Genomic DNA, 10,788 nt, shown 5'->3' with positions numbered 1-10,788 from the left:
TGGACCAATATCCAGCATCATGATAAATGGAGAAAACATTGAATTTGTCAAAGACTTCATATTACTTGGTTCTACAATCAACATCAATGGAAGCAGCAGTCAAGACATCAGACAATGTACTGCATTGGGCAAATATGCTGCAAAAGACTTCTTTCAAGTGATGCAAAGCAAAGATGTCTCCTTGAAGACTAAGGTGTGCCTAATCCAAGCCATGGTATTTTCAGTCACCTCATATGCATGTGAGAGCTGCACAATGAATAAGGAAAATTGAAAAAGAGTGGATGCTTTTGATGTGTGGTGTTGGAGAAGAATACTGAAACTACCATGGTCTGGAGAGAACTAACAAATCTGTCCTGGAAAAAGTGCAGCCAGAATGCTCCTTGAAAGTGAGAATGCCCAGACTTCTTGTCACCTACTTTGGTCATGTTGTCAGAAGGGACCATTCCCTGGAGAAGGATATGCTTGGTAAAATGGTGGGTCAATGAAAAAGGGGAGGGCCCTCAGCAAGTTGGACTGACCCAGAGACTGCAACAATGGGTTCCTGTATAACAAGGATCATGAGGCTGGCACAGGACTGGGCAGTGTTTCGTTCTGTTGTATGTAGGGTCGTTTTGAGTCACAGATGACTCAATGAACTAACAACAACAACAACATTGTGATTTAGGTGAAAGTTTACAGAGAAAGTTCATCTTCCAAAAATATGGAACACTTCACAAATTTGCATGTCATCTTTGTGTAAAAACCATGCTCATCTTCTCTGTATTGTTCAAATTTTAGTGTATGTGTTACCGAAACAAACACTGAGTCATAGTTTTTTTTTTTTTTATTGGGCTGATTAAGCACAGAATCTTCATTCAATGTTTCATCTAGAAGTTAAGAAAGGATGTAATAGTTTATTTGGTTGGTTTACTAAAATATGGATTATGTGATGGCCTACAGTCAGTCAAAGTGAAGTACCAGACCTACCTTGGTATACTGTAAAAGAAGGTACCCAAATGCTTAAGGAAGTTGTCACTTTAGAGTGGATTTACAGGGTTAAAGCATGGATACACAGGTAGATTGCCAGAAGATACTACTTACCAAAATAGCAAAGAAAAATTGTGAAGGGTGCCCCAGCATCCTTAAAGACTGTTGCAATTGCTATTTTATGTAAGTGAGATGAGACAGTAGGAACTCCCATAATTGAATTAAAACATCTAACTTCAATGGGATCAATTGGACCCAAGAGTGGTAGGGGTGAAACGGCAGCATTTAATAACCAAAGACAAGAGGGCAATGGTTACTGTAATGATCAACACAATCAAAACAGTGGTCTGAATCATCTGGAGCATATGGAGTTATGGCATTGGCTAATTAAGCAGTGCCCCTATTAGTGAAATGGATGGTAAATCTATTAATATTTACAAACAGAATTCTACATCAATTGAATAGAGGTCTAACTTGAATAACCAGAATAGAGTCATACTCCTTCAATCAATTCCCATACTTGAGCCAGTTTACAAACCTATAACACCTTGAATGAAGGAAGGGGTCACATTCTCTTGAGGAAGAAGCCCACTACATTGCTAAAAATGTATACTGTTAATCTTTCTCCCAGCCTTCCCCAAAAGGATATACAGCTTTTTATGAGAGTAACTTTTCATAAATTTCATGAAAACTTTTCCTTTTGGGTAAAAGGAAATCATCATACATTTTGGGAGTAACTGGACAATGGATATGAATTAACATAATTTCCAGGAAAATCAAAAGTCACTGTGGCCCACCAGTCAGAGTAGGGGCAAAAGGAGGTCAAGTTATTAATGGAGTCTTAGCTCAGATCTGTCTCACAGTGGGTCCAGTGGCCCTGAACCAATCCTGTAGTGATTTTCCCAATTCCAGAATGCATAATTGGCATAGACATACTCACAACTGGCAGAACCCCCTCATTAGATCCCTGATATGTAGAGTAAAGGCTACTATTGTAGAAAGTGCCAAGTGTAAGCCATTAGAACTATCCTTACCTAGAAAAATAGTAAATTAAAAGAAAAATCTCATTCTTGCAGGGATTTCATGGATTAGTGCCACCATCAAGAACTTGAAGGATGCAGGGTGGTGTTTCCACCACATCCCCATTTAACTTGCCTATTTGGTCTGTGAGGAAACTGTGAAGGCATAATAGTTAAAACATTCAGCTGCTAACCAAAAGGTATGTGGTTTTAAACCACCAGCTGCTCTGGGGGAGAAAGATGAGGCAGTCTGCTTTCCATAAAGATTTACAGCCCTGGACATCTAACAAAAAGTTCACTTTGAGTCAGAAACAACTTGATGGCAGTGGGTTTTATTTGGTCTGTGCAAAAAATGAGTGGATCTCACAGAATGACTATGGATTATGATAAACTTAACAAATGATGGCTCCAATTGCAGCTGTAGTTCCAGATGTGGTTTCATTGCTTGAGCAAATTAGCACATTTCCTTGTACCTGATATGCAGCTATCAAGCTGATCAGTGCCTTTTTCTCAATTCCAGTTGAAAAAATCACCAGAAGCTGGATACCTTCACCTGGCAAGGCCAGTAATACTCTTTCATGATCCTACATTAGGAGTATATCAATTCTCTATCAATATGTCATAGTTTAATCCACAGAGAACTTGATCACCTTTCTCCTCCTTAAGACATCAAACTAGTGCATTACGTTGATGGCATTATGCTGTTGGGACCTACCAATGAAGAAGTATCAGTGACTAGATTTATTGGTAAGACATTTGCATGCTCCAAAACTTAAGCCAAAACCAAACTCCCCGTCATTGAGTCAATTCCTTTGGGTTTCCAAAGCTTAAATCTTTAAGGAAGCAGACTGCCTCATATTTCTTCTGCAGAATGGCTGGTGAGTTTGAAACACCAACCTTTTAGTTAGCAGCCAAAGCAGTAACCAACACACCACCAGAGCTCCTTATTTGCCTGCTAGAGGGTGAGAAATTAACCAGAAAAAAATTCAGGCACCTTTCAATTCAGTAAATTTTCTAGGGGTCCAGTGGTATGGGACATATAGAGATATTCCTAATAAAGCAAAGGAGAAGTTAATAAATTTGGCCCTTCCCACAGCCAAGCAGGAGCAGAACACCTGGCGGGCTGCTCTCATTTGAGTGTGCTACTCTGGCCTATTTACCAAATGACTTGAAAAACTGCTACTTTTGAGTGGGTTCTTGAACAGGAGAAGTTTCTGCAATGAGTTCAGGCTGTCATGCAAGGCACTCTTCCACTTGAGCCCTTTGATCTAGCTGATTCAATAGTGCTTGAAGTGGTAATGGCAGATAGAGATGCTGTTTAAAGACTTTGCTAGGCCTCTATTGGTGAATAACAGAACAGAACCTTAGGATTTTAGAGCATAACTTTGCCATCCTCTGCAGATAACTGCTATCCTTTTGAGAAACAGCCTTTGGCTTGTTACTGAGCCTTAGCAGATACTCAATGCCTAACCATGGGTCATTAAGTAACCATGTGACTTGAGCTTTCAGTCATGAACTGGGTGTTATCTGACCAACACTCTCATAAAGCTGGATGTGCACAGCAGCACTCCATCATTAAATTGAAGTGGTGCATAAAAAATTGGGCTCAAGCAGGAATTGAAAGCACAAGTAAATTGTATTGAGAAAGTGACTCAAATGTCCCTGGTCTCTACTCTAGTCACATTACCATCCTTCTGCCAGTCTGTACCTATGGCCTCGTGGGTGTTCCTTATGATCAGTTGACTGAAGAAGAGAAAACTCATGTCTGGTTTACAAATTGCTCTGCACAATATGCAGGCACCACTTGAAAGTGGACAATGGCAGTGCTACAGCTCCTGTCTGGGGCTTCTCAGAAGGACAGTGGTGAAGGGAAATCCTCCAAATGGGCAGAACTTCTAGCAGAACCTGATTGTTCACTTTTCTTGGAAGTAGAGATGGCCAGTTGTGTGATTGTATACTGATTCATGAGTTGTGGCCAATGGTTTGGCTGGATAGTCAGTGACTTGGAAGGAATATGATTGGAAAATTGGTAAACTGCATCCAATATATAGTGCTATTTCTACAATACCCAGGATTCATGGGTACAGGAAACAAGGGATGGAAATGGGAGTGGCACCACCCACTATTATCCTTTATGACCTACTCACAGAACTTTTGCTTCCTGTTCCTGTGGCCCTATGATCTGCAAGTCTAGTTCCAAAGGAGACAACTGCAGACAAAATACTGACTACATTGAAATGAAATTTTAGAACATCACCTGGCCATATTTGGCCCCAAATACCTCTGGTTTTCTGTACGATGAGCAGATAATCCAAGAAACTGGACTATACGAAAAAAAAGCATGGCATCAGGATTGGAGGAAGACTCATTAACAACCTGTGATATGTAGATGACCCAACTTTGCTTGCTAAAAGTGATGATGACTTGAAGCACTTACTGATGAAAGTTAAAGACTAAAGTCTGTACTATGGATTGCAACTCAACATAAAGAAAATGAAAATCCTCACATTTGAGCAGCATTATGATAAATGGTGAAAAGATTGAAGTTGTCAAGATTTCATATTGCTTGATTCCACAATCAACACCAATGGAAGCAGCAGTCAAGATATCAGATGATATATTGCGCTGGGCAAATCTGCTGCAAAATGCCTCCTTCAAGTGTTGAAGAGCAAAGATGTCTGTTTGAAGACTAAGGTATGCCAAACTCAACCCACAGTATTTTCAGTTGTCACATATGCATGTGAAAGCTGGAGAACGAATAAGGAAGACCAAAGATTTGATGCTTTTGACTTGTGGTGTTGATGAAGAATACTGAAAGCACCATGGACTGCCAGAAGAACTAACAAATATGTCCTTGAAGAAGTGCAGCCAGAATGCTCCTTGGAAGTGAAAATGGCCAGACTTCATCTCACCTACTTTGGTCATGTTGTCAGGAGGAACCATTCCTTGGAGAAAGATATCATACTTGGTAAAGTGGGGGGTCAACAAAAAAGCAGAAGGCCCTCAATGAGATGGATTGACACAGTGACTGCAGTGATGGTGTGGTAGTTATGTTTGTGTGTCAACTTGGCTGGACCTGGTTGAGTGGCTGGGCACCTGGTGGTAGTTATTCCCCATGATGAATCTGTCAATCAACTCCATGGTGTAATCTACCACAAGCAGCTGAGTAGCTACTTTGGGTATGTGGTCTGCTTCCCATATATAAGAAGCAGCTTTGGGAATGGTCTCTAGCTTATAGCATACTTGGACCCTGCATGTAGCTATGTCGTTGTTCTGTAGCCTGCCATGCTCTGCCAACCTTGGGACTTACAATAGACTTAAATTAAAGTCCTGACATGTGGTTTGGTAACATGGGGGCTGTGTCTTTTCACTTGTCAACCTTGGATTTGTCAGCCTCAGCAGCCAACAGCTGTCTGAGTGAAGAAATGCCTCTAGCTCCAGTGGGCCAGGAACAAGAGAGAGAGCTGGACACCAAAGTTGAGAGGCTTTCACCCAGCCCCTAGAGCCTGGCACTTTGAACTTGGACTTCAAGCCTCCAAATTGTGAGAAATAAACTCCTGTTTGATAAGGCCATCCCATTTGTGGTATATTCTTTTCAGAGAGGCACTAGGTAACCAGAACAGATGGGCTTGAGTTGGGTATAGCAAGGATTGTGAGGCTGGTGCAGGACCAGGCAGTGTTTCATTCTGTTGTACATAGGGTCACTATGAGTTGAATCCAACTGGACAGAACCTAACAACAACAACAATGCCTCTGGATCAACAATCAAAGAAAGATGTCACTGTAGTGGCTGGTGTGATTGATTATGATTAACAAGGGTAAATTTAGTTGATATTACCAATGTAGATAAAGAAGAGTATGTCTAGAATACAGGAGATTCCTTAGGATGTCTCAGTACTACCAGGCTCTGTGATTGAAGTCAATGGAAAACTACAACCCAATTTCAACACAATTTTAATGGCCCAGATCCTTAAAGAATGAATGTTTGGGTCACCCCACCAGGCAAAGAACCACAACCAGCTGGAGTGCTTATTGAAGGCAAAGAGAATATAAAATGGAAGGTGGTTTTATTTTTATTTTTTTTTGTTGTTGTTGTTATGTGCCGTTGAGTTGGACCCGATTCATAGCGACCCCTCCTTGGGTTTCTGAGGCAGTGTCACTATGGAAGTTGATTGCCCCATCTTCCTTCCGAGGAGTGGCTGGTAGGTTTGAACCGCCAGCCTTCTGGTTAGCAGTCAAGTGCCTTAGCCACTATGCTACCAGAGCTTCAATAGCATAGTGCCTAATGCACTTGACTGTTAGCCAGAAGGCTGGCAGTTCAAACCCACCAGCAACTCCTCGGAATGAAGTTTGGGCAATCTACTTCCGTGGTGATACTGCCTGGGAAACCCAAGGAGGTGTTGCTATGAGTCGGGGACAACTCCACGGCATACAACAACAACAACAATTTGCTGTTAGGTGCTGTCAAACTAGCTCCAATTCATAGCAACCCCATACACAACAGAACAAAATATTACCCAGTCCTGTGCTATCCTCATAATCCTTGCTATACTTAAGTCCATCAATGCAGCCACTGTTTCAATCCATCTTGGTGAGTGTCTTCCCCTTTTTCCCTGCCTCTCTACTTTACGAACCACAATATCCTTCTCCAGGAAGTAGTCTCTTCTAACAACATGACCAAAGTAGATGAGATGAAGTCTGGCTATTTTTCCTTCCAAGGAACATTCTGGCTGCAGTTCTTTCAGGACCTATTTGTTTATTCTTCTGTCAGTCCAAAGTATTTTTGGTATTCTTTGCCAACAACACAAATCAAAGGCTGCAACTCTTCTTTGGTCTTCCTTATTCATTGGCTAGCTTTCACATGCATATGAACCAATTAAAAAGACAATGGCTTGGATTAGGTGCACCCTATAGTCTTCGAAGTGACATCTTTGTTTCTTAGTACTTTGAAGAGGTCTTTTGCAATACAATTGCAGAGTGCAATACAATGGTGACTCCTTGATGGCTTCCATGAAATTCCTGACAACTTCAATCTTTTCTGCATTTATTGTGATATTGCTTACTGATCCAGTTAGGAGGATTTATGTCTTCTTTATGTTGAGGTGAAATCCATTCTGAGGACTGTGGTCTTTGATCTTCCTGGGTACGTGCTTCCAGTCATCTTTCAGCAAGCAAGGTTGTGTCATCTGCATATTGCTGGTTGTTAATGAGTCTTCCTCCAATCCTGATGCCACATTCTTCTTCATATAGTCCAGTTTTTCAGATTATTTATTCAGCATACTGATTGAATAAGTATGGTGAAAGGACACAACCCTAACACACACCCTTTCTGATTTTAAACTATGCAGTATCCCCTTGTTCTGTTTGAAAGTCAGCCTCTTGGTGTGTATACACGTTCCTCATGAGCACAATTAGGTGTTCTGGAATTCCCATTCTTTTCAGCATTATACATAATTTGTTTTGATCCACACAGTCAAATGTATCTGCAAAGTCAATAAAACACAGGAAAACATCTTTCTGTTGTTTGTTGCTTTCAGGCAAGATTCCTCTGACATCAAGAATGAGATCCCTCATTCCATGTCCCCTTCTGAATCCAGCTTGCATTTCTGGAAGTTCTCTGTCAATATACTGCTGCAACAATTTTTTAATTATCTTCAGCAGATTTTTCCTTGCATGTGATATTAATGGTATTATTCAATAATTTCCACATTCTATTGGATCACTTTTCTTAGGAATTGGCAGAAATATGAATTTCTTCCAGTTAGTTGGGTGGGTAGCTGTCTTACAAATTTCCTGACAAAAAAAAAAAAAAAAAAGAAAGTGCTTCCAGTGCTGTACTTGTGTTGGGCCTTGTTTTATGCCAATTCCTTCAGTGCAGATTGGAATTCTTCTTTGCAGATGATATGACCCTATACATACAAGATCCTAGACACTTAACAAGAAAAGTACTGAAACTAATAGAAGTCTTCAGCAAAGTGGAAGGCTCAAGATCAACATAAAACAAACAAACAAACAAACAAACAAACAAACATAAAAAACCAGTAGTATTCCTGTATAGTAACAAAGAGAAATCTGAAAAGGAAATCAGGAAAACAATACCATTCTCAATAGCCACCCAAAAGATAAGTACTTGCAAATAAGTTTAGCTAGATATGCAAAAGTCCTATACTAAAACAACTACAAAACACCACTACAAAAAAAGAAGAAGAAGCAGAAGGAGGAGGAGGAGGAGAAAATACCATGCTCACGGATAGAAAGACTTAACATTGTAATAATGACTGTTCCACCCAAAGCCATCTACAGATATAATGCAATCCCTATCTAGATTGCATCAACATTCTTTAAAGAAATAGAAAAGCTAATTACCAACTTTATATGGAAAAGAAAGAGACTCCAGATAAGCAAAACATTACTAAAGAAGAAGAACAAACAAACAAACAAAGAATACTCCCCAATCTCAAAACTTACTATAGAATCACAATAGTCATAACAGTATGGTATGGATATAATGACAGGCACATAAATCAATGGAACAGAATTGAGAACCCAGAAGTAAATCCATCCACCTATGGTCAGGTAATTTTTGACAAAGGGTTGAAACCCATGAAATGGGGAACAAATAGTCTCCATACTAAATGGTGCTGGCAAAACTGGACATATATTTGCAGAAAAATGAAATAGGATTCACCTCTCACACCATATAAAGAAATGAACTCAGGCTGGATCAAAGACATAAATGTAAAACCCCAAACTATAAAGTTCATGAAAGAAAAAATAGGGGTAAATTCAGGGGCCCTAACACATGGCATAAAAACATTATCAAAAGATAACTAAAAAATGTACAAACAGTATAAGACAAACTAGGTTACTGGAGCCTCCTAAAAATTAACCATTTATGTACATCAAAAGACTTTGTCAAAAGAGTAAAAAGAAACTACAAACTTGGAAAAAATTTGGGCAACAATGTACAAACAAAGGATTAATCTCTAAGATGCAAATGAAAACAAGAATGAGACACCATCTTGCCCCAGCACTAATAATAAAGTTCAAAAGACAGAAAATAACAAATACTGGTGAGGATGTAGGGAGATTGGGACTCTCATTACACTGCTGGTGGACTGTAAAATGATACAACCACTGTGGAAAGCAGTATGGAGATTCCTTAAAACATTGGAATTAGAAATACCATTTGACCCAGCAATCCCATTACTAGGGATAAATCCTAAGGAAGTGAGAGCCAGGACAAGAACAGATATATACACAGTCATTTTAATTGCAGCACTATTTACAATAGCAAAAAGATGGAAAGAACCAAGGTGCCCATCAAAAGAAGAATGGATAATGAAACTATGGTACATACACACAATGTAATACTATGCAACACTAAAGAATAATGTAGAATCTGCAAAACACCACATAACATGGATGAACTTAGAGGTCATTATACTGAATGAAATAAGTTAATCACAGATGGACAAATATAATATTAGTTCATTATTATAAAATGTCATGGAAAAGTTTATAGATGGAAGGAAACTTTCTTTGTTGGTTGGTTATCAGGGATGGGAGGGGAGGAGACACTGCAAAAATAAAAATAATTACATTAAAAGAAAAGGGATTAATCTCTAAAATGCATATAAAACTACAAACCTCTACAAAAAAAAAAAAAAAAGAAAGAAAGAAAAGATAAGCAATACAATTTAAAAAATGGTCAGAGAACATGAATAGAACTTCACCAAAAGAGACATTCAGGCATCTAACAAACACATGAAGAAATGTTCATAATCATTAGCTATTAGAGAGATGAAAATCAAAACAACAAAAAAATAAAAATAAAAAGCATAAATAAAAATCTTTGGGACACAGCAAAAGTAGTGATCAGAGGCCAATTTATAGCAATACATGCACACATCAAAAAAAGAAGAAACAGCCAAAATCAACACTTTAAATCAACATCTCCAACAATTAGGAAAAAAAAAAAAAAATCAAGAAAAGCCCACAGTCAGTAGAAGAAAGGAAATAATCAAGATTCGAGCAGAAATAAATGAAACAGAAAATAGAAGGGCTATAGAAAAAATAAACAGGACCAAACATTGGTTTTTGAAAAGATCAATAAAATTGACAAACCACTGGCAAAGTTAACAAAGGAAAAGAGGGAGAGAATACAAATAACATGAATAAGAAACGAAATGGGTGACATCACAACAGAAGCAACTGAAATAGAAAGGATAATATCAGGATACTATGAAAAACTGTACTCCAACAAATTTGAAAATCTGGAAGAAATGGATAGATTTCCAGAAACACACCATTTACCTAAACTAACACAGACTGATGTGTAAAAGTTGAACAGGCCCATCACAAAAGAAGAAATTGAACAGGTCATCAAAAAATTACCAACTAAAAAAATTCCTGGCTCCGAGAGTTTCGCCAGAGAATTCTACAAAACATTCAGAGAAGAACTGATACCAATCTTACTCAATCTATTCCAAAACTTAGAAAAGGATGGAATTCTCCCTAACTCATTTTATGAAGCAAGCATAACCTTGATACCAAAACCAGGCAAAGACATCACTCAAAAGAAAAACTACAGATCGATATCCCTCTTGAATATAGATGCAAATATTTTCAACAAAATCCTAGCCAATAGACTCCAACAACATATGAAGAAAATCATTCATCATGACAAAGTGGGTATGCAGGGATGGTTCAACATTAGAAAAACAATCAATGTCATCCTGCACATAAATAAAACAAAGAAGATGAACCACATGATCATATCAATTGATGCAGAAAAGGCATT

At 38.7% G+C, this 10,788-nt stretch overlaps 1 non-coding gene across 1 annotated transcript; it reads right to left on the bottom strand.

Annotated features, from left to right (window-relative positions):
* Window positions 1-694: 694 nt before the first annotated feature.
* Window positions 695-801, bottom strand: LOC122152268. Its single transcript, XR_006164489.1, has one exon. It is a non-coding gene; the product is annotated as a U6 spliceosomal RNA (small nuclear RNA).
* Between the last annotated feature and the right edge of the window lie 9,987 nt (window positions 802-10,788).

This window comes from Orycteropus afer, unplaced genomic scaffold (genome assembly GCF_000298275.1).
Source record: "Orycteropus afer afer isolate SDZICR_OR568_19922 unplaced genomic scaffold, OryAfe1.0 scaffold00024, whole genome shotgun sequence".
Taxonomy (NCBI): Eukaryota; Metazoa; Chordata; class Mammalia; order Tubulidentata; family Orycteropodidae; genus Orycteropus; species Orycteropus afer.
This window is presented reverse-complemented; position numbering and strand designations above follow the sequence as displayed.